The sequence below is a fragment of the Callithrix jacchus genome, chromosome 9, assembly GCF_049354715.1.
Source record: "Callithrix jacchus isolate 240 chromosome 9, calJac240_pri, whole genome shotgun sequence".
Lineage (NCBI taxonomy): Eukaryota > Metazoa > Chordata > Mammalia > Primates > Cebidae > Callithrix > Callithrix jacchus.
In genome coordinates, this window is record NC_133510.1 from 23281108 (window position 1) to 23304961 (window position 23854).

General features: G+C 46.2%; 1 protein-coding gene and 1 pseudogene across 8 annotated transcripts in view; both read left to right on the forward strand.

Moving 5' to 3' along the window:
* Nucleotides 1-13579: 13579 nt before the first annotated feature.
* Nucleotides 13580-21058, forward strand: LOC100388585 (Fanconi anemia core complex-associated protein 24-like; annotated as a pseudogene).
* Nucleotides 21059-23134: 2076 nt separating this feature from the next.
* RIMKLB (ribosomal modification protein rimK like family member B) overlaps nucleotides 23135-23854 on the forward strand; it is a 103292-nt gene continuing 102572 nt past the window's right edge. For 5 of the 8 annotated variants that reach the window (XM_078338756.1, XM_078338745.1, XM_078338750.1 and 2 more), the window contains exon 1: nucleotides 23159-23395. The gene's annotated coding sequence lies outside the window, so the exon portion shown is untranslated. Of the gene's footprint in view, nucleotides 23396-23854 lie in introns of all 8 variants that reach the window. The other 3 variants (XM_078338751.1, XM_054238119.2, XM_054238120.2) reach the window with 1 other exon arrangement.

Here is a 23854-nt window from a genome sequence, read left to right on the forward strand (position 1 = left end):
GCCTTTCTTCCATCAGCCTATTTTCCCTCCTCTCATGACTCTCATGATCTGGTCCCAGCTCCCCTTTTATCCTGGCTTTCCTTCTTACCTAAAAGTTCCTTCTTATCCTTGCTGTCTCTCTCCCTCTCTGGCTATCTTCCTTTTTTTTTTGAGACTGAGTTTTGCTCCTGTAGGACTAGGCTGGAATGCAATGACATCATCTCGGCTTACTGCAAACTGTGCTTCCTGGGTTCAAGCAATTCTCCTTCTTCAGCCCTCTATCTTCCATATTTGAATCATTCCTTCATCCCTGTGGGAAGTAGAAAAGTTCCTTTTTAAAGTTTTCTTTCTTGTTAAAGAATAAGTGTGCTAATAACTTTGTTAAGCCCTATCCAATGTAGCTGTTAGACATGACCATGCTTACAAGCATGTAGTACATTCTATGTCCTTGTACTTTAACCAAGATATCTGTGCTGGATGTGCTCACAGGCATGTCCCAGCTTTCCATTGCTTTTACCTGTTTAAAAAAAGTTTTAAGTTGTTAGCCAATCGGGTTTTAGATTGTGAGGTCTGACTGCAGCCAACAGAGATCAGACACAGCAGTAAGGGCGACCCCAAATGGGTAAGAAATACGTCTGTGTGTTTCCCTCTGCTCTTTTTTTTTTTTTTTTTTTTTTTTTTTTTTTTTGAGACAGAGTTTTTGCTCTTGTTACCCAGGCTGGAGTGCAATGGCGCGATCTCGGCTCACTGCAACCTCCACCTCCTGGGTTCAGGCAATTCTCCTGTCTCAGCCTCCTGAGTAGCTGGGATTACAGGCACGCAACACCATGCCCAGCTAATTTTTTGTATTTTTAGTAGAGACGGGGTTTCACCATGTTGACCAGGATGGTCTCGATCTCTTGATCTCGTGATCCACCCGCTTCTGCCTCCCAAAGTGCTGGGATTACAGGTGTGAGCCACCGCGCCCGGCCCTCCCTTTGTTATTTGTACTCACATACCATGATGGCTAGTGAGAGTACCCTGTGTGTTTCCCTTTGCTATTTGTACTCACGTAGCATGGTGGCTAGTGAGAGTACCCTCTCCTGCAGTCCAGGAAGCAAAAATTGCTTTGCTGAAAGATCCATTGTCTCAGTGCTAATTTTTCTTTGCAGCCCGGAGCATCTATTTCCAACAATGCCTCTTTTTCACTTTCTTTTTCAATATTCACCTCGTGAATGCTAAGAAATTCCTTTTTATATCTGTATTTCTTTTTAATCTCTGCCTCTTCTTGATCTACACATTTAGACTCTTCCTGGTTTTTTCCCCTGCGAATATCCTGTGCATTCTCACAACCAAGAAAACACAGATACCATATGAGTTTTGTCCAAGAGGAAGGCTGGCTATATTAGGGTCATAAAAAGTTGGCCGGGCACGGTGGCTCAAGCCTGTAATCCCAGCACTTTGGGAGGCCGAGGCGGGTGGATCACAAGGTCAAGAGATCGAGACCATTGTGGTCAACATGGTGAAACCCCGTCTCTACTAAAAATACAAAAAATTAGCTGGGCATGGTGGCATGTGCCTGTAATCCCAGCTACTCGGGAGGCTGAGGCAGGAGAATTGCCTGAAGCCAGGAGGCAGAGGTTGTGGTGAGCCAAGATCGCGCCATTGCACTCTAGCCTGGGTGAAAAGAGCAAAACTCCGTTTCAAAAAAAAAAAAAAAAAGGTTGAGGACATTTTCAGAACTCTCCAAATCATTCTCAAATGTAGAGAAGTTCCATGAGAGAAGTGCGAGCCTTACTCTGTTTTTTGGCTTTGTTTGAGTTTAACTAAGAATCTTGGTTTCTGGGATCTTAAGGATAAAATGCAATCAGATGCCCAAAGAAAACTGAAAAGCAAGGTTATTGTGTTTGCCTTATATTCTAACAATATTTTTCCTTAGATCACGTAATGTGTAGATCCAATAATTTTTTTAAAAAAAATATGGTCTTGGTCTGTTGCCCAGACAGGAGCACAGTGGCATGATCATGGTTCACTGCAGGCTTGACCTCCTGGACTCAAGCCATCCTCCTGCCTCAGACTCCTAAGTTGCTGGGACTACAGGTGTCTGCCACAATGCCAGGCCAATTTATTTTTATTTTTTGTAGAGGCAGGATTTTTCCATGTTGCTCAGGCTTGATCCAGGAATTTTAAAGACTTTGCATTTGCTCTTATTTATCGAGATTCTAGTGGTTAAATCACTAAAACATTCCCGCTTTGGATTCAAGAGCAAACTTGATTTACAGAAAATCAAGTCTGAGGAATAGTAGACCTTGTATGCCATAGAAATATGTAAGGTTCCAATTATCTGTTAGCTCCTTTAGTCTCCCTGATGAAATAAATTAGAGAAGAGTACAGGTAGACAGACAGTCTTAATTAATAAGACAGTTAGTATTTTTTTTTTTTTTTTTTTGAGATGGAGCTTCCCTCTTGTTACCCAGGCTGGAGTGCAATGGCGTGATCTCGGCTCACGGCAACCTCCGCCTCCTGGCTTCAGACAATTCTCCTGCCTCAGCCTCCTGAGTGGCTGGGATTACAGGCAAGCGCCACTATGCCCAGCTAATTTGTTGTATTTTTAGTAGAGACGGGGTTTCACCATGTTGACCACAATGGTCTTGATCTCTTGACCTCGTGATCCACCTGCCTCGACCTCCCAAAGTGCTGGGATTATAGGTGTGAGCCACCGCTCCCGGCCCACAGTTAGTATGAATAAATTACAGACTAGAAGAAAAAAAGGGGTATGATGGAAGGAAGGAAGGAGTCTAGTTGAGAGGAAGAAAGCGTGGTGGACACAGAAATAAGCAAATTGCACTTTGTAAGCACCTCTGGGACCTCCAGGGGAGCTGTAAGTGCTGCATCTCTGAGACACTTGGAATCTGGTCAGTCCCCAGAACAATCCAAGTGCTACACCCAGCTCTTCCTGATCTTCCTGCCCAGAACTTGCTTCTCTCCCATCTGCTTCACAATAGGGGCGCTGAGGCTAGAAAACAGATGTGATTTTAGTCTAGGGAGAGTCAGGGAAAGAAAAGGGTGTGGGGAGAAGAAACAAAAAAGCAGATGCAAAGCAGGACATAGCTGAGGCAGAACGTGGAATGGAGAGCCTAGAGCAACAATCAAGTTTTCCATGAAGCTCAGGCAGATGCAGAGCTAGACTCAGGCCAGTCATTTGGTGGGGAGAGCAATGACCTCAGTGTTCTGGCCTGGCTAGAGGAGAGCCTCCCCAGGCAGTGGGAGGAGCATTCTCCTGGGGGTGTAGGAGGTAATCTGGAGTTGGGGCAGTGAAAATAGAAGCAGAGTGCTCAGAGCAGGGCTAAAGAAGAGAATAGGCAGAGAGTAGCATCCTAGAAGGAAAGGAGAGGTGGTGAGGCAGGAACTGGCAGAAGAGCAGGACAACCATATATTGTTGTTGCGTTTTAGAGACGTTTAAGAATGCAGTTTGTGGCCAGGCATGGTGGCTCACGCCTGTAATCCCAGCACTTTTGGAGGCCAAGGCAGGTGGATCACAAGATTAGGAGATCGAGACCATCCTGGCCAACATAGTGAAACCCTGTCTCTATTAAAAATACAAAAATTAGCTGGGCGTGGTGGTGGGCGCCTATAGTCCCAGCTACTAGGGAGGCTAAGGCAGGAGAATTGCTTGAACCTGGGAGGCAGAGGTTGCAGTGAGCTGAGATTGTGCCACTGCACTCCAGCCTGGCAACAGATTGAGACTCCATCTCAAAAAAAAAAAAAAAAAAAAAAGAATGCAGTTTGTTTCAAGGTTGGTTAATTTCTTTCTTTCTTTTTTTTTTGAGATGGAGTCTCACTCTCTCCCCCAAGCTGGAGTGTAGTGGCAGGAACTTGGCTCACTGCAACCTTCACCTTTTGGGTTCAAGTGATTTTCCCGGTTCGGCCTCCCTGGTAACTGAGATTATAGGCACCCGCAACCACACCCAGCTAATTTTTGTATTTTCAGTAGAGATGGGGTTTTACCATGTTGGTCTGGCTGGTTTCAAATGCCTCACCTCAAGTGATCTGCCCACCTGGGCCCCCCAAAGTGCTGGGATTACAGGTGTAAGCCACCACACCTGGCCAAAGTTGGTTAACTTTTTCATGGCAACTATGGTGGGTGCTTTATTCTACTACAGTTCCACATTTGTTTTCAGAGCCGGGGTTTGGATCCTCAGGCTTGCAGATCTTCAGATTCGCTTTTCTCCAGGTGATTTGGTCAGCCTCTGTTCCATTGTACATCAATTGATCATTTAATAAATCAGCACCAATGGTCAGAAATGAGCAAATGCTATCCAGAGTTACAAGTCCATAATTTTCTGGGGTTCTTTTTTACTTACTGGGTAGCAGTCCATACTTCCATCCCACATAGGATGGATCTCCTGAGGGTAGACAACACATCCTCCAGCAAAAAGAAAGCCCTTCATGGGATTGACTGGCAGGTGTAGGAGTGACTTAATGAAGGCAATCTATGTTTGAGTTACCCAGGAAAATTTTAGATTTTATAAAACCTCTGTGAACGATGGGCAAAGTGCAAAGGAAGAGGAGAGAGGCAGAGATTCGAGATGTCAGGCTGGCTTTATTCATCTGTTTATCAGCCTGTAAAGAATACATCCATTAGCTGACGGCCCCTGGGCAAACGTACAGAAATGTTATTGCTAGAGTCCCATCCAACTAAATTAAATCCAGGAGCTAAACACACACAAAAAAAATTCCCCATAAAAGGAAGGAAAAGAAAGGGGGAGGGCAGGGAGAGGGAGTGGTGTGTTCAGGGGAATGAAGCAATGAAGTAGTAACAGCCAAACACAAAAGATGGACTGAATACCAAAATAGATGTCAAAATACATATGTCCTTAGAAAACGTAGGCTAGGGAACACTTGTTTGCCCATCAAAATTCAGCCCAGTTGTGGCTTCCTGCCGGAAACTTTTCCTGGTCCCCTCTGCTTCTGAAGAGTTCAACATTCCCTCTATGAAACCAGCTCTTTGTTTATTTGTATAATTACATAATCCACTTTATTAAACTCTTTTACATATCTTTAATACCTGTGAGGCTGTGTTTCTTTTTCTTATTTTTTAATTTTTTTTAATAGAAACAGGGTCTCACTGTGCTGCCCAGGCTAGCTCAAGTGATCTGCCTGCCTTGGCCTCTCAAAGTACTGGGATTATAAGCGTGAGCCAATGCCCTCATCCTAGGCTGAGTGTTTCTTTTCTTTTTTTTTTTTTTTTTTAAGATGGGGTTTCACCACGTTGGTCAGGCTGGTCTTGAACTCCTGACCTCAGGTGATCCAGGTGATCTGCCCGCCTTGGCCTCCAAAGTGCTTGGATTACAGGCATGAGCCACCATGCTCAGCCATATTTTTTTTTTTAAAGATGGGGTTTCACCATGTTGGTCAGGCTGGTCTTGAACTCACAACCTCGGGTAATCCGCTCGTCTTGGTCTCCAAAGTGCTTGGATTACAGGCATGAGCCACCATACCCAGCCAAGCTGAGTGTTTCTTGACGGCAGATGCTGTCTTACTCCTCTTTAGCTGACACAATGGTTAGCAAAATTTGCAGCCTGGACAACATGGCAAGAGCCTGTCTCTACAATACAACAACAACAACAACAACAAAAGTTTTTTCTTTTGAGATGATGTTTCACTCTGTCACCCAGGCTGGAGTGTAATGCACGATCTCAGCTCACTGCAACCTCCACCTCCAGGGTTCATGTGATTCTTCTGCCTTAGCCTCCCAAGTAACTGAGATTGCAGGAGCCCACCACCATGCCTGGCTGACTTTTGTTTTTGTTTTGATTTTTTTGAGACTGAGTTTTGCTCTTGTTGCCCAGGCTGGAGTGCAACAGGGCGATCTCAGCTCACTGCAGCCTCCACCTCCTGGATTCAAGTGATTCTCCTGTCTCAGCCTCCAGAGTAGCTGGGATTACAGGCACGCACCACCACACCCAGATAATTTTTTGTATTTTTAGTAGGAACAGGGTTTCACTATGTTGGTCAGGCTGGTCTTGAACTCCCAACCTCATGATCTGCGTGCCTCGGCCTCCCAAAGTGCTGGGATTATAGGCATGAGCCACTGCACCTGGCTTAATTTTTGTATTTTTTAGTACAGACGGGGTTTCACCACATTGGCCAGGCTAGTCTCAAACTCCTGACCTCAGGTGATCCACCCACCTCAGCCTCCCAAAGTGCTGGAATTATAGGCGTGAGCCACCATGCCCAGCAAAAATTGTTTTTCAGTAGTCAGGTGTGGTGGCATATGCTGTGGCCCCAGCTACTCAGGAGGCTGAGGTGGGAGGATAACTTGAACCCAGGAGGTCTAGGCTGCAGTGAGCTGTGACTGTGCCACTACACTCCAGCCTGGGCAACAGAGTGATACCCTGCCTCAAAAAAAAAACAAAAAACAAAAAACTATCTAAATGTGGTCAATTGAATTGAATTGAGATGAAGACTTGAAATAGGAACTTTCTATTTCTGAAATACTAACATTTAAAAACTTAATCAAATGCAAAGGGGTAGAGGATAAATTTTAGGGAAGTGAGCAGTTCGAGAGCATACGTGGAGTTCAGCAAGCAGAACAAGCAATACTGAAGTGATATGGGGGAAAGAGCAAAAAGGAACAGACTCCTCCGAAGCAGAAAATTCGGCAACAGCTGGTCTTTTTGTTTTTTGTTTTTTTGAGATGGAGTCTCACTCTGTTGCCAGAATGGAATGCAGTGGCGCAATCTTGGCTCACTGCAACCTCCCTCCCCAGTTCAAGCGATTCTCCTGCCTCAGCCTCCTGAATAGCTGGAATTACAGGTGCAAGCCACCACGCCCAACTAATTTTTGTATTTTTAGTAGAGACGGGGTTTCACCATGTTGGCCAGCATGACCTCAATCTCTTGACTTTGTGATCTGCCTGCGGCCTCCTAGTGTGCTGGGATTACAGGCATGAGCCACTGTCCCAGCCCCCTGCTAGTGTTAAAATAAAGGAATTTTGTCAGTAAGACTGTGAAAGTTATTGCATGTAAAACATATACAACTTATATCTACAATAATTAGTGCTTCTGTCTCGTCATTTGGCTTTGTGTAAGTTTTTTGATGGCACTGGTAGTTGGTCTCACGCTGTTACAGTCATACTTTCTTGACCATGCAAATGTAAAATGTTTGATCCAGGTTTAAGATTCTGCTGAATTTCCTGAACCCACAGAAAAAAGATTTAAATCAAAGAATAAAACTGGCTACAGACAAACAAAATAGGACAGGTTCTAGAAATTCATTCATTGGCTGGAAGTGGTGGCTCACGCCTGTAATCCCAGCACACTGGGAGGCCGAGGCAGGCAGATCACCTGAGGTTCAGAGTTCGAGACCAGCGGACCAATACAGTGAAACCTTGTCTTAAAAAAAAAAAAAAGAAATTCATTCTTTCATCCATCTTTTCATTCTACCTGCCAAAATAAAGAGAGAGAGAGAGAGAGAGAGAAAGAAAGAAACTCTGGAATTTGCAAATACAGTTTAAAAAAGAAAAGTTCAAGCCCGGGCGTAGTGGCTCACGCCTGTAATCCCAGCACTTTGGGAGGCCAAGGCGGGTGGATCACAAGGTCAAGAGATCGAAACCATCCTGGTCAACATGGTGAAACCCCATCTCTACTAAAAATACAAAAAAAATTAGCTGGGCATGGTGGCACATGCCTGTAGTCCCATCTACTCAGGAGGCTGAGGCAGGAGAATTGCCTGAACCCAGGAGGCAAAGGTAGCGGTGAGCTGAGATTGCGCCATTGCACTCCAGCCGGAGTAACAAGAGCGACACTCCGTCTCAAAAAAAAAAAAGGGAAGTTCAATGTATATAATTAATAACGAATAATAGCTTATGTAATTATTTATTAAGCACATCTATAAAATAAATAAATAGTTTTATAGGTTACATGTATTAATACTAGGCAGCCTGTAAGAGAGTCCCAGTGATCCCCACTTCCTCTTTGTTTTTGTTTTTTTTTTTTTTGAGATGGAGTTTCGCTACCCAGACAGGAGTGCAATGGCACAATCTCGGCTCACCGCAACCTCTGCCTTCTGGGTTCAAGCAATTCTCCTGCCTCAGCCTCCCAAGTAGCTGGGACTACAGGCACGCACCACCATGCCCAGCTAATTTTTGTATTTTTAGTAGAGATGGGGTTTCACCTCGTTGACCAGGATGGTCTCAATCTCTTGACCTCGTGATCCACCCGCCTTGGCCTCCCAAAGTGCTGGGATTATAGGCATGAGCCACCGTGCCCAGCCTTGTTTTGTTTTGTTTTTGAGATCAAGTCTCTGGGCATAATAGTCCAAGGAAAGAAAAAAAAAATTTTAAGAGATCAAGTCTCTTTCTGTTGCCCAGGGTGGAGTGTAGTGGCGTGATCTTGGCTCACTGCAACCTCCCCCTCCCAGGTTCAAACAATTCTCATGCCTCAGCCTCCTGAGTAGCTGAGATTACAGGCACCAGCTACCACACCCAGCTAATTTTTGTATATTTAGTAGAGACAGGGTTTTACCATGTTGGCCAGACTGGTCTTGAACTCCTGAGCTCAAGTGATTTGCCCCGCCTTGGCCTCCCAAAGTACTGGGATTACAGGGTGAGCCACCGTGCCTGGCCTCCCACCTCCTGTTCTTCATCCCCTGTGTGATGCTCCCCGCTTGAGTTTGGTCTGGCCTTAGGGACTACTGGCAAATAGACCACAGCAGTTGTGATGGGGTGTGACTTCCCAGATTACGTGACAGGAAGACTCTAGCCTCTATTTTTGGGGCTCCCTCTTACTCTCCTGCTTTCTTTTTTCTTTTTTAAAAAGACAGGGTTTGACCATGTTGGTCAGGCTGGTCTTGAACTCCCAACCTCAGTATTCCCCCGCCTTGGCCTCCAAAGTGCTTGGATTACAGGCATGAGCCACCACGCCCGGGCCTTTTTCTCTTTTTTAAGACGGAGTCTCACTCTGTTGTCAGGCTGGAGTGCAGTGGTGTGATCTCAGCTCACCACAACCTCCAACTCCCTGGTTCAAACGATTCTCCTGCCTCAGCCTCTGAAGTAGCTGGGATTACAGATACACACCACCACACCCAGCTAATTTTGTATTTTTAGTAGAGATGGGGTTTCACCCTGTTAGTCAGTATGGTTTCAATGTCCTAACCTCCTGATCCACCTGGCTCAGCCTCCCAAAGTGCTGGGATTTCAGGTGTGAGCCACCACGCCCAGCCTGCTTTCTTATTTGCTCTGAACAAAGCCAGCTGCCATGCTGTGAGCTGCTCTATTGAGATGCCTATGCGGCAAGGCACTGATGTCTGTAGCCAGCAGCCAGCACCCCGGGACCTGCCAAGAGCCACGTGCATGAACTTGGAAGTGGATCTTCTCTCAGCTGGACTCTGAGATGATGACAGCACCAGCTAACACCTCAATGACAGCCTTGTGAGATACTCTGAGCCAGAGGTACCCAGCTAAGCCATCCTAATCAACAGAAACGTTGGGAAAATAAATGTTTTTTGTTTTAAGCTGTTAAACTAGATAGATAACTAATATGTTGTATAACTATAATATAGGATTTTTTAATCTATTATATAAATTTAATATTTATATATTTGTAACTATATATAGTATATATCCTAGTCCATTTGTGTTGCTGTAAAGGAGTACCCAAGACTGGGTAATTTATAAAGAAAAGAGGTTTATTTGGCTCATGATTCTGCAGGCTGTGCAAGAAGCCTGGTGCCAGCATCTGTTTCTGGCGAGGGACTCAGGCTTCTTTCACTCATGGGTGAAGGGGAAGGGGAGCTGGTGTGTGCAGCTATCACATGGCAAGAGAGGAAGGAAGCAAGAGAGAGGGGAAGGAGGAGCCAGGCTCTTTCTAACAACCAGCTCTCACAATAACTAATGGAATGAGAACTCACTGATACTATGGGGAGAACACCAAGCCATTTATGAGGAATCTTACCCCATGATCCAAGCACCTCCCACTAGGCCCACCTCCAACATTGGGGGTCAAATTTCAACATGAGATTTGGAGGGGCCAAACCATATCTAAACAGTAGCAGCATATAATAATATGATATAGTATCAATACAGTTATATTAAGATGAAATACTATAAATTACCTCATATATTAAATATTAATGTAAATTAGTAATAATAGCTAATATTTATGGAGCATTTATCACATGTTAGGCTATGCTAGCTAAAAAATAAGTACAGCATGATTATGTTGCATAAATTATATATCTTCTTTGAAAATTAATACATTTGGCTGGGCGTGGTGGCTCACGCCTGTAATCCAAGCACTTTGGAGGCCAAGGCAGCTGGATCACCTGAGGTCGGGAGTTCAAGACCAGCCTGACCAACATGGTGAAACCCCGTCTTTAAAAAAAATAAAAATAAAAAAAGAAAATTAATACATTCATAGGAAAGCAGAGAGAAAAGAAAGGAAGAAGAGGAAAAGAAAAAAGAAGAGATATTGGAGAAGGGATAGGAGAGAAGGAAGAGACATGGAGAGTAAGAGGGAATCAAGTCCCCATGATTCAATTACCTCCCTTTGGGTCCCTCACTTAACATGTGGGAATTCACCCAACTGGAGATTTGGGTGGGAATACAGCCAAACTGCATCATTCCATTCCTGGCCTCTCCAAATCTCATGTCCATTTCAAAACCAATCATGCCTTCCCAAGAGTTCCCCAAAGTCTTAACTCATTTCAGCATTAACCCCAAAGTCCACAGTCCAAAGTTTCATCCGAGCTAAGACAAGTCCCTTCCATCTATGAACCTGTAAAATCAGAAGCAAGCTAGTTACTTCCTAGATACAATGGGAGTAACAGATATTGGGTAAATACAGCTGATCCAAATGGGAGAAACTGGCCAAGACAAAGGGGTTACAGGGCCCATGCAAGTCTGAAATCCAGTGTGGCAGTCAAATTTTAAAGCTCCAAAATGATCTCCTTTGACTCCGGGTCTCACATCCAGGTCACACTGATGCAAGAGGTGGGTTCCCATGGTCTTGGGCAGCTCCATCCCTGTGGTTTTGCAGGGTACACTCTCCCTCCTGGCTGCGTTCACCAGCTGGCGTTGAGTGTCTGTAGCTTTTCCAGGCTCTCGGTGCAAGCTGCCAGTGGATCTACCATTCTGGGGTCTGGAGGATGGTGGCCTTCTTCCCACAGCTGCACTAGGCAGTGCCTCAGTAGGGACTCTGTGTGGAGGCAACAAAAACCCACATTTTCCTTCTGCACTGCCCTAGCAGAGGTTCTCCATGAAGGCTCCGCCTCTGCAGCAAACTTTACTTGGGCATCCAGGCATTTTCATACATCTTCTAAAATCTAGGCAGAGGTTCCCTCCGTTCTTGACTTCTATGCACCCACAGGCTCAACAACACATGGAAGCTGCCAAGGCTTAGGGCTTCCAACCTCTGAAGCCACAGCCCAAGCTGTATGTTGGCCTCTTTCAGCCACAGCTGGAGTGGCTGAGACACAGGGCACCAAGTCCCTAGGTAGCACACAGCACAGGGTCCCTGGACCCAGACCACAAAACTTTTCCTTCTGGCCTCTGTGCCTGTGATGAAAAGGGCTGCTGTGAAGTTCTCTGACATGGCCTGGAGACATTTCCCCATGGTCTTGGGGACTGATATTAGGTTCCTTGCTACTTATGCAAATTTCTACAGCTGGCTTGATTTTTCTCCCCAGAAAATGGGTTTTTCTTTTTTATCTCATAGTCAGGCTGTAAATTTTCCAAACTTTTATGCTCTGCTTCCCTTATAAAATTGAATGTCTTTGACAGTACCCAAGTCACCTCTTGAATGCTCTGCTACTTAGACATTTCTTCCACTAGATACCCTACATCATCTCTCTCAAGTTTAAATTTCCACAAATCTCTAGGGCAGGGGCAAAATGACATCAGTCTCTTTGCTAAAACATAACAAGAGTTACCTTTGCTCCAGTTCCCAACAAGTTCTTCATCTTCATCTGAGATCACCCAGCTGGATTTTTTTTTTTTTTTTGAGATGGAGTCTAGCTCTTTGCTAGACTTAAGTACAGTGGCACAATCTCAGCTCACTGCAACCTCCATTTCCTAGGTTCAAGTGATTCTCCTGCCTCAGCCTTCCAAGCAGCTGGGACTACATGAGGCTGCCGCTACATCCGGCTAAATTTTGCATTTTTAGCAGACACCGTGTTTCACCATGTTGGCCAGGATGGTCTCAATCTCTTGACCTCGTGATCCACCCACCTCAATCTCCCAAAGTACTGAGATTACAGGCATAAGCCACCGCACCCAGCCCAATCTGGATTTTATTGTCTCTATTGCTATGAGCATTTTGGGCAAAGCCATTCAACAAGTCTCTAGGAAGTTCAAAACTCTCCCACATTTTGCTGTCTTCTTTTGAACCCTTCAAACCGTTCTAATCTTTGTCTGTTACCCAGTTCCAAAGTTGCTTCCACATTTTCAGGTATCTTTTCAGCAACACCCCACTCTATTGGTACCAATTAACTGTATTATTCCGTTTTCGTGCTGCTAATAAAGACATATCCAAGACTGGGAAGAGAAAGAGGTTTAATTGAACTTACAGTTTCACATGGCTGGGGAAGCCTCAGAGTCATGGTGGGAGGAGAAAGGCACTCCTTACCTGGCAGCAGCAAGAGAGAATGAGGAAAAAGCAAAAGCGGAAAGCCCTAATAAACCCATTAGATCTCATGAGACTTATTCACTACCAGGAGAATAGCCTGGGAAAGACCAGCCCCCATGACACAGTTAACTCCCCCTGGGTCCCTCCCATGACACATGGGAATTCTGGAAGATGCAAGCAAATGTGAGATTTGCATGGGGACACACATCATTTCTCGTGAGATCTGGTAATTTTTTTTTTTTTTTTTTTTTGAGACGGAGTTTCACTCTTGTTACCCAGGCTGGAGTGCAATGGCGTGATCCCGGCTCACCGCAACCTCCGCCTCCTGGGTTCAGGCAATTCTCCTGCCTCAGCCTCCTGAGTAGCTGGGATTACAGGCACACGCCACCATGCCCAGCTAATTTTTGTATTTTTAGTAGAGACGGGATTTTACCATGTTGACCAGGATGGTCTCAATCTCTTGACCTCGTGATCCACCTGCCTCGGCCTCCCAAAGTGCTGGGATTATAGGTGTGACCCACCTCGCCTGGTGTGTGTGGTACATTTCTGCCTCCCTGTGCTCCTACTTTCACCGTGTGAACAGCCTGCTCCTGCTTTGCCTTCCGTCATGAGTGAAAGCTTCCTGAAGTCTCCCCAGAAGCAGATGCTGCTATGTTTCTTGTACAGCCTGTGGCATCATAAGCCACTTACACCTCTTTTGTTTATAAATTACCCAGTCTTGGAGTGCAGTGGTACAATCTCAGCTCACTGCAAACTCCACCTCCCAGGTTCAAGCAAATCTTGAGCCTCAATCTTCTGAGTAGCCGGGATTACAGGCACCCACCACCACGCCCAGCTAATTTTTGTATTTTTCGTAGGAACAAGGCTTCACTACATTGGCCAAGCTTGTCTCAAACTCCTGATCTCAGGTGATCTGCCTGCCTCAGCTCCCAAAGTGCTGGATTACAGGCGTGAGCCATCATGCCTGGCCTCTGACCAGGTATTTCTTTACAATGATGCAAGAACAGCCTAATACAGTGACAGACAGAGCTGTGCTGAGAGCAGTGACAGGTAGAAATACAGTGCTGGTCTTCCTTTTCTTTTTTTTTTTTTGAGACGGAGGACAGGCTGGAGTGCAATGACACAATCTCGGCTCACCGCAACCTCTGCCTTCTGGGTTCAAGCAATTCTCCTGCCTCAGCCTCCTGAGTAGCTGGGACTACAGGCATGCGCCACCATGCCCAGCTAATTTTCGTATTTTTAGTAGAGACGGGGTTTCACCTTGTTGACCAGGATGGTCTCGATCTCTTGACCTCATGATCCACCCATCTCGGCCTCCCAAAGTGCTGGGATTATAGGCGTGAGCCACCGCGCCGGCTAGTGCTGGTCTTTCAAATACTCCTTATTGACGAGTTACCATGAATCACATACATTTCCGTTTGAAGAGCCTTCTCCTCAACTCCCTGAATGGTGCTATTTAACAAAATACACCAAAACTTAGTGATTAAAAACAACAACAGCTGGCGCAGTGGTTCACTCCTGTGATCCCAGCACTTTGGGAGGCCGAGGTGGGAGGATCTCCAGGTAAGGAGATTGAGACCATCCTGGCCAGCATGGTGAAACCCAATCTCTACTAAAATACAAAAATTTAGCAGGGTGTGGTGGCATGCACCTGTAGTTCCTGCTACTTGGGAGGCTGAGGCAGCAGAATCACTTGAAGCCAGAAGGCAGAGGTTGCAGTGAGTCGAGATGGCGCAATTGCACTCTAGCCTGGCGGCACAGTAAGACTCCATTTCTTGATTTTGTGCTTTGATCGGGCAGGAATTCTGCTTTACATAGCATTAGCTGGGCTGCAGGGATGGCTCAGTGAATAGTTAGTGTTAGTTGCCAGTGGGAATAGCAAATAGGGCTGTTGGGAGAAGCATCAGTTATCTTACATGTAGTGTCTCCACCAACTCACTTGAGCTTCCTTTTTTTTTTGAGACAGAATCTTCTTCTGTCGCCCAGGCTGAAGTGCAGTGGTGCAATCTCAGCTCACTGCAACCTCTGCCTTCCAGGTTCAAGTGATTCTCCTACCTTATCCTGCCAAGTAGCTGAGACTACAGGTGTGTGCCACCATGCCTGGCTAATGTTTGTATGTTTTAGTAGAGACAGGGTTTTGCCATGTTGGCCAGGCTAGTCTCAAACTCCTGACCTCAGGTGATCCACCCACCTCAGCCTCCCCAAAGTGCTGGGATTACAGGGGTGAGCCACCACGCCTGGCCTCATTTGGCCTTCTGACAGCGTAAGCATGGGTTGAGAGAGCATGTGAAGAAACATCACATCTCCTAAGGCTCAGTCTCAGAAGTTCCCACCATGTTCAGTTGGTCCAGATAAGCCACGGGATCAGTTCCAACTTAAGAGAAAGAGAAATAAAGTCCACCTTTTGCTGAGAAGAGTGGCAAAAAACAAACATGCAGTCTTTAGTCCTCCACAGCATCTCTGAAGTTAAGCCTCTGCCCACTCAGCCTTTCAAAGTATTGGAATTACAGTCATGAGCCACTGCACCCAGGCTCTTGCCACAATTTTTTTTTTGAGAGGGAGTCTCCCTCTGTTGCCCAGGCTGGAGTACAATGGCATGATCTCAGCTCACTGCAATCTCCACCTCCTGGGTTCAAGCAATTCTCCTGCCTCAGCCTCAGAGTAGCTGGGATTACAGGCAACTGCCACCACACCCAGCTAATTTTGATATTTTAGTAGAGACTAGTGTGTCACCATGTTGGCCAGGCTGGTTTCGAACTGCTGATCTCATGTGATCCGCCCCGCTAGGTCTCCCAAAGCGCTGGGATTACAGGCGTGAGCCACCGCACCCGGCCCTCTTCTCACAATTCTAATCACACGAGAACCTCTTTGTTGCTGAAGGACACAGACACATTTCAGTCTTATTTTCTTATTTTCTGAAGCATTAGCCACTGCTGATCAGTCCCTGCTTTTTGAAATGTCCCCTCCTCTTGCCATCTGTGATATCACAGTCCTTTTTTTCCTCTTAACACCCTCTAGTGTTCTTTAACATTTCCTTTTTCTTCTTCTATTTACTGTTAAGTGGTGGTTTTTAAGGTTCTGGCCCGGCCACCTCTCTTTTTACTGTACTTTCTCCCTCTCCTTCACCCACTCCCAAGTCTTCCTTTACCATCTACTGGTTCATTCTCCCAGATCTATATTTCAGTTTAACCTGTATCTGTCAACCTAAAATAATCAAAAGGGTCAGGATCTAATTTCAAAACAGTTTATTCAAGTGCAAAGTGTGATGATGGCACGTCTGGAAACATCACCTGCAAAACAAGGAAGTCAGCCTTGTGAAGTTAAGGTTCCATTTACACAGGCAGAGACAGAGGAGCTTTTAGCAGGATTACCACTTTTTCATACAAGTTCGGCACATACTTATCACAATCGGATTGGCTATAAAAGCGTTTCTTTTTGGGAGGGACATGTTGTTGTTTCCTTGGGGTTTTTTGCTGCGTTGTTGTTTTTCAGAGGTGTAATAGTCACGGATTTTCAGTCATCCGGTTTAAGCAAGGCAGAACAACAAAGGGAAAGTTAATCTGTAACAAAGATCATTAATTAAGAAGGCAGGAGTTTTTGTCTCTGTTGTTTAATTTTCTCTAGTCATTGTACAGGACAAGAAAAATGAGAGAACGAGTTAATCTATAATCTGAGAAACATGTTATAGCCATATGTAACTCATAGCAGTCTCATCTCTGTCAAGGTTTAAATGTTTTGAGAGGTTCCAACAGCATTTTTTTTTTTTTTTTGAGACAGAGCTCTCCCTCTGTTGCCCAGGCTGATGTGCAATGGTGTGATCTCGGCTCACCGCAAACTCAACCTCCCGGGTTCAAGTAGCTGGGTAACAGGCACCCGCTACCATGCCTGGCTAATTTTTGTATTTTTAGTAGAGATGGGTTTTCGCCATGTTGACCAAGCTGGTCTCAAACTCTGACCTCATGATCTGCACACCTCGACCTCCCAAAGTGCTGGGATTGCAGGTGTGAGCCACCGCACCTGGGCTTTTTTTTTTTCTTTTTGAGACAGGGCCTCACTTTGTCACCCAGGCTGGAGTACAGCAGCATGATCTTGGCTCATTACAGTGTTGACCTCCTGGGCTCAAGTAATCCTCCCACCTCAGCTCTCCCAGTAGCTGGGATTACAAGTGCATGCCACCACACCCAGCTAATTTTCTGTACTTTTTATAAAGACAGGTTTTCGCCATGTTGCTTGGACTGGTCTCGAACTCCTGAGCTTGAGTCACCCCACTGCTGTGGCCTCCCAAAGTAGTAGGATTACAGGAGTGAGCCACTGAGCTTGGCACCCAACAGCCTTTTTTTTTTTTTTTTTTGAGACAGAGTCTCTCTCCGTTGCCCAGGCTGGAGTGCAGTGGCATGATCTTGGCTCACTGCAACCTCTGCCTCCTGGGTTCAAGCAATTCTCCTGCCTCAGCCTCCTGAGTAGCCAGGACTACCAGCCTGCACCACCACGCCTGGCTAATTTTTGCATTTTTAATAGAAACAGGGTTTCACCATGTTGGTCAGGCTAGTCTCAAACTACCGGCCTTAAGTAGTCTGCCCACCTTGGCCTTCCAAAGTGCTGGGATTACAGGTGTGAGCCACTGCACACAGCCCAACAGCTTTTAAATTATATTTATTTTCACGTATCTATGTCCTGAGCTCTAAGTCTGAATATGCAATAGCACATCATTGCTTGGATATCCCATAGGCACCTTGAGTCAGACAGCTTTAATTACAGAGAGCAGACTCAGAAAGGGGAAATGCTAAAGAAACACTCCAGTTGGAGCCTCCAAGAGTGACTACCAAGGGACTCTATTGCTTCTCCACAATCTAGGGGCCACCTTCCAAAATTGGGATACCACCACTGGGGCATGAGAACCACCCGGGCTGTGCTATAGTCCACACCAAGGAATCACATGCTCACTCCTTGCTGCTCTCCTCTCTGAGCTTGGTTTTTAATTCAAGCCTCATTCTAGCATATATGGTCGCTGGAACCTAAATCACATTCAAACTCTAGCTGTAGGAGAGTCTTGAATATGTAGTTTTTTGTTTTCTGCCACCTGTAACACAGGAAAAGCACAAGAAAAAAGTGTGGAAAAATGTTGAGCACGCTAAATCCTAACAGCTAGACATGTCTGAGACAGAATTGTCATCTTCCTGCACAGTGCACCCCCACCCTCAGCTAAACTGGGGCCATGATCTACTAAGTTACACAGTTGAAATATGGGTGAATGGTCCTCCTTTCCCTCAGTTTCTCTCTTTGCCTCACTTGAGTTGCAGCAAACATACCACACCCTTTATCACACACACCACACCCTTTATCACTAAAATCCCATGGAGCCTACCTAGTTAATATCTTTCAAATCCATCCATCCTCTGTTCTTTCCACATGGCTTCAGCTCTGTTCAGTCATTGCTCTAACAGAGTCCTAAGTGACCCCCCAGTTCCCATCTGTGCTTCCCCATCTTTACGATACAAAGCAGCCAGAGTCATCTCTTTAGAATTTATCTGATTAAGTCATTCCCTGGTTTAAAAACTATAAAGACACCTTATCATCCTTAGGATATAGATGAAACTCCTTAGCATGACATGCACAGCTATTCATAAAATTTGCATAAATGTTGCATCACGTGTGGGCCAATCCACCCACCCCAGAATCTTTGCCACCCTCCCCCACTTTTTTTTTTTTGAGTCAGAGTCTCACTGTTTCACCCAGGCTAGAGTGCAATGGTGTGGTCTTAGCTCACTGCAACCTCTGCCTTCTGGGTTCAGATGATTCTCCCACCTTAGCCTCCCAAGTAGGTGGGACTACAGGTGTGTGCCACTACACCTGGCTAATTTTTTTTTTTTTTTTTTTTTTTTGAGACGGAGTTTCGCTCTTGTTACCCAAGCTGGAGTGCAATGACACAATCTTGGCTCACCGCATCCTCCGCCTCCTGGGTTCAGGCAATTCTCCTGCCTCAGCCTCCTGAGTAGCTGGGACTACAGGCACGTGCCACCATGCCCAGCTAATTTTTTTTGTATATTTAGTAGAGACGGGGTTTCACCATGTTGACCAGGATGGTCTCGATCTCTTGACCTCGTGATCTACCCACCTAGGCCTCCCAAAGTGCTGGGATTACAGGCGTGAATCATCGTGCCCGGCCCATAATTTTTGTATTTTTAGTAGAGATGGGATTTCACTATGTTGGCCAGGCTGCCCCCCACCCTTTGTTTTCTTTTTTTGAGACAGGGTCTCACTCTGTTACCCAAGCTGGAGTGTGGTGGCACAATCTTGGCTTACTGAAACCTTCACCTCCTGGGCTCAGGTGATCCCCCCATCCCAATCTCCCAAGTAACTGGGATATAGGAATGCACCACCATGCCTGGCTAATTTATTATTATTATTATTGTAGAGACAGGGTCTTGCAATGTTTCCCAGGCTGGTCTCAAACTCTTGAACTCAAGCAATCAGCTCACCTTAGCCTCCCGAAGTGCTGGGATTACAGGCATAAACCAATGCCCCCAGCCTTGCCCCTTGTTTTTTAGCCATACCAAATTACTTGCACTTCTTCAAAAGCTCAGAAGTCAGGCCGGGCGCGGTGGCTCACGCCTGTAATCCCAGCACTTTAGGAGGCCAAGGTGGGTGGATCACAAGGTCAAGAAATCGAGACCATCCTAGCCAACATGGTGAAAACTGGTCTCTACTAAAAAAAAAAAAAAAAAGGCTCAGAGGTCTTTCTTATTTCTCTTCTTTTTTTAAATTTAAAAATAGAGACAGGGTCTTGCTATGTTGCTCAGGCTAGTCTCGAATTCTTGGACTAAAGTGATCCTTACACCTCAGCCTCCCAAAGTGCGGGGATTACAAGCATGAGCCACCACACCCAGGTGATCTTTCTTATTTCTAAGACATTGGCAAATAATTTCTGTCTCTGAAAGAACACTCTGCAGATGGGATCCTGCCAGAGGCCCTAAGTTCTGGAATGTGGGGCTGTGTGCAGGAGAGACCGTTCAAGTTCTGTCTTTCATTTCTATCATTGTGGCCACTGAGAAATGGCATGGGTCCCAGCTGGTGTAGGGGATGCAAAGGAAAATTAATCTCATTTTTCAGGATGGCCTGACACCAGATTTTTACCTATTTAGCAGATTCTGCTTTTTTTTTTTTTTTTTTTTTTTTTGAGATGGAGTTTTGCTCTTGTTACCCAGACTGGAGTGCAATGGCGCGATCTCGGCTCACCACAACCTCCACCTTCTGGGTTCAAGCAATTCTTCTGCCTCAGCCTCCTGAGTAGCTGGGACTACAGGCGCGCACCACCATGCCCAGCTAATTTTTGTATTTTTAGTAGAGACGGGGTTTCACCTTGTTGACCAGGATGGTCTCAATCTCTTGACCTCGTGATCCACCAGCCTCAGCCTCCCAACGTGCTGGGATAATAGGAGTGAGCCACCGCGCCCGGCCGGTTCTGCATTCTTTATGTCACTGAAGCTGATATGGTGGCCAGAAAATAGCTACATAAAGAGGCTTGGTCAGGTTAGGAATTCTGGTAATCTTCTAGGCGTAGTAGTTGAAAGAACTCATATGAGTGAGCGGTACTTTCCAGCCATACACGGTACTGGACCTTGGGATGGCCAGCCAGATGGAAGCATCCTCTTGCCTCACCAGCCAATGAGTTCAAGAGCAAACCAAAGAGCTCTGGAAAAATCCTTCCTCAGGAAGAAAGGTACCCTGTTCTCTGAGCCACTCATTCTTTGTTTTTATTTTTGTTTTGAGACGGAGTCTCACTTTGTCATCCAGGCTGGAGTGCAGTGATGACATGATCTTGGCTCACTGCAACCTCCAACTCCTGGGTTCAAGCAATTTTCCTGCCTCAGCCTCCTGAGTAGCTGGGATTACAGGCACCTGCCAGCATGCCTGACTAATTTGTGTATTTTAAAATGATTTTTAAAATATATTTTATTTTCCCAACATCACTTCCAATAATTTTTGTATTTTTAGTAGAGATGGGGTTTCACCATTTTGGCCCGGCTGGTCTTGAACACCTGATCTCACATAATCCTCCCACCTGGGCCTCCCATAGTGCTGGGATTACAGGCCTGAGCCACCATGCCTGGCCCACTCCTTTTTTTGCAATGTGCAGCAGATTCCGAGAGTTGGAAAAGTTAAAGCCTTCCTTTTGCTTCAGACTATGCAGCAACTGAGTAATGATTCCATCCAAGAACTCGAGCAGCTTGTTGGACAAATGATAGCACAGCAAATCCATGCCTTCTTCACGCAGCCCAGGTGGTGCCTGGCCTCACATCTACTACGTATTCTGCTTTAGACCGTGAACAACAAGGTCTTGTTTTCATATTTAAACACCAAGAAAAAGATTTCTTCTCACAGCAGCTAACAAAAGATGAGGTGAGGCCTGAGTGCCGCCTGTGAGTCGGCCTGCTGTCAGGTGTGTGAACCAGAGCAACTGCGTCTTGAACAGGAGCTAGGTAAGTGAGGCTGAGACCTACTGGTCTACATTCCCAACGACTGATCTAAATTCCCAGATGGTTAAGGCATTATAAGTCACAGGACTCATCCCGGGAAATAGGAGGTCAACACAAAATACGGGTCGGGTCATAAAGACCTTGCTGATAAAACAGGCTGCCGTAAAGAAGCCGGCCAAAACCCACCAAAACCAAAATGGACGCCAGAGTGACCTCTGATCGACCTCACTGCTACACTCCCACCGGGGCCATGACAGTTTGCGAACGCCATAGCAACATCGGGAAGTTATCCTATATGTCTAAAAAGGGGGAAGCCAGCCCTTGTTTAGCTTATCATCAAGAAATAATCATAAAAATGGGCAACAGCAACCCTCGAGGCTGCTCTGTCTATGGAATAGCCATTCTTTTGTTCCTCTATTTTCTTTTTTTTGAGACAGAGTTCGCTCTTGTTACCCAGGCTGGAGTGCAATGGCGCGATCTCGGCTCACCGCAACCTGGATTCAGGCAATTCTCCTGCCCCAGCCTCCTGAGTAGCTGGGATTACAGGCACGTACCACCATGCCCAGCTAATTTTTTGTATGTTTAGTAGAGACGGGGGTTTCACCATGTTGACCAGGATGGTCTCGATCTCTTGACCTCGTGATCCACCTGCCTCGGCCTCCCAAAGTGCTGGGATTACAGGGGTGAGCCACCGCGCCCGGCCCTCCTCTACTTTCTTAATAAACTCGCTTTTGCTTTAAACTGTGGACTCACCCTAAATTATTTCTTGCGAGAGATCCAGGAACCCTCTCTGGGGGTCTGGATGGGGCCACCTTTCCTGTAACAGGGCTATACTGTCTGGGTTCAGGCATTGAAGTTATTGGACTGCAGAGGGCACTGCCCTCATTCAGATAAGATGAAAAGGGTCACTAGAGATCTTTCCAAGACAGTCAGGGACTCTCATTCCCAGCAAAATGCTAATTCGGGCAGATTTTAATGTGTGACTTTGAACTGCATCTATTATGGAAAGGTCTTCTAAAAACTTGTGTGTGCTAGATCTAAAGGATCCATCTAAAGGAAACAAACTTACAACGCAGCACTGTGTATTATATACAAGCCCTTTGTTCCTGGGGTCAGAGCTGTTCTTTCTTAGGGTTAGTCTTTTTTTTTGAGACAGGGTCTCACTTTGTCACCCAGGCTGCAGTGCAGTGGCATAACCTCGGGTTCCAGTGATCTTCCCACCTCAGCCCCCCGAGTAGCTGGGACTATAGGTCCATCCCATCACGCCTGGCTAATTTTTGTTGAGACAGAGTCTTGCTCCATCGCCAGGCGCCAGGCTGGAGTGCAGTGGCGCGACTCGGCACACTACAACCTTCCCTGTCCGCGGCCAAGCGATTTTCCTGTCAGCCTCCCGAGTAGCTGGGACTACAGGAGCACGCCACCATGCCCAGCTAATTTTTGTATTTTTAGTAGAGACGGGGTTTCACCATGTTGGCCAGCATGGTCTCGATCTCCTGACCTCGTGATCTGCCCGTCTCGGCCTCCCAAAGTGCTGGGATTATAGGCGTGAGCCACCGTGCCCGGCCGAGAGACTTCATCTCTGAATAAATAAGAAAATAAGAAATCCTTGAAATTTCCCTAGTGATGAGTGTCTTTTGTTGCGGCCAGGCGCGGTGGCTCGCACCTCTAAACCCAGCACTTTGCGAGGCCCAGGCGGGCGGATCACAAAGTCAGGAATTTTGAGACCAGCCTGCCCAATATGGTGAAACCCGGTCTCTACTAAAAATACAAAAACTACCCGGGCGTGGTACATGCCTGTAATCCCAGCTACTCGGTTGGCTGAGGCAGAAGAATTGGTTGAACCCGGGAGGCGGAGGTTGCAGTGAGCCAAGATCACGCCACTGCACTCCAGCCTGGCGACAGAGCGAAACTCAGAAATTCCTTCTCAAAAACAAAAACAATTAAAAAAAAAAGAGTGTCTTTTGTTATTCACCACAAGCCTCTGCTCTTGCATAACCATCAGGTCCCTCCTGAGCTTGTGCTATGCTAATGAGCGAGAAAAGGTGTGGCTCCCGGATAGCTCGGGATAAAACTGTTCTCCTAAAGACACCGGGATCTGAGGGCCGGAACTATCTGCCCCACCCACTGATCTTCGGGAAGCGGGTGGGAGAAGGGAGTGGAAATAAAGCTCTGTAAAAACCCTTTAGTGGGTCTTGATGAGCTTCTAGGTTAATGGATTCGTGAGCTGCTTCCATCTGCTGGGAGGTGGTGCACTCCAACTCCGGGATAGAAGGCCCTGCGCTCAGGACTCTTCCAGACCTCTTTATCTGGCTGTTCATCTTCCATAGTCAACTGGTAAGTAATATATTTACCTGAATTCTGTGAGCCATTCTAGCAAATAATGGAACTCGAGAAGGTCATGGGAAGCCCCAGTTTATAGCTGGTCAGTCAGAAGTACTGGGACTTTTCTTTTTTTTTTTTTTTTTGAGACGGAGTTTCTCTCTTGTCGCTCAGGCTGGAGTGCAGTGGCGCGATCTCGGCTCACTACGATCTCCGTCTCCGTGGTTCAAGCCATTCTCCTGCCTCAGCCTCTCTAGTAGCTGGGATCACAGGTGCCCGCCACCTCGCCCAGTTAATTTTGTTTCCGTATTTTTAGTAGAGAGGGGGTTTCACCATGTTGGTCAGGCTGGTCTCGAACTCATGACCTCAGGTGATCCACCCACCTCAGCCTCCCAAATTGCTGGGATTAAAGGCATGAGCCACAGCGTCCCGCCAGTACTAGGACTTTCAACTAGCATCTGGGTGGGAGCAGTC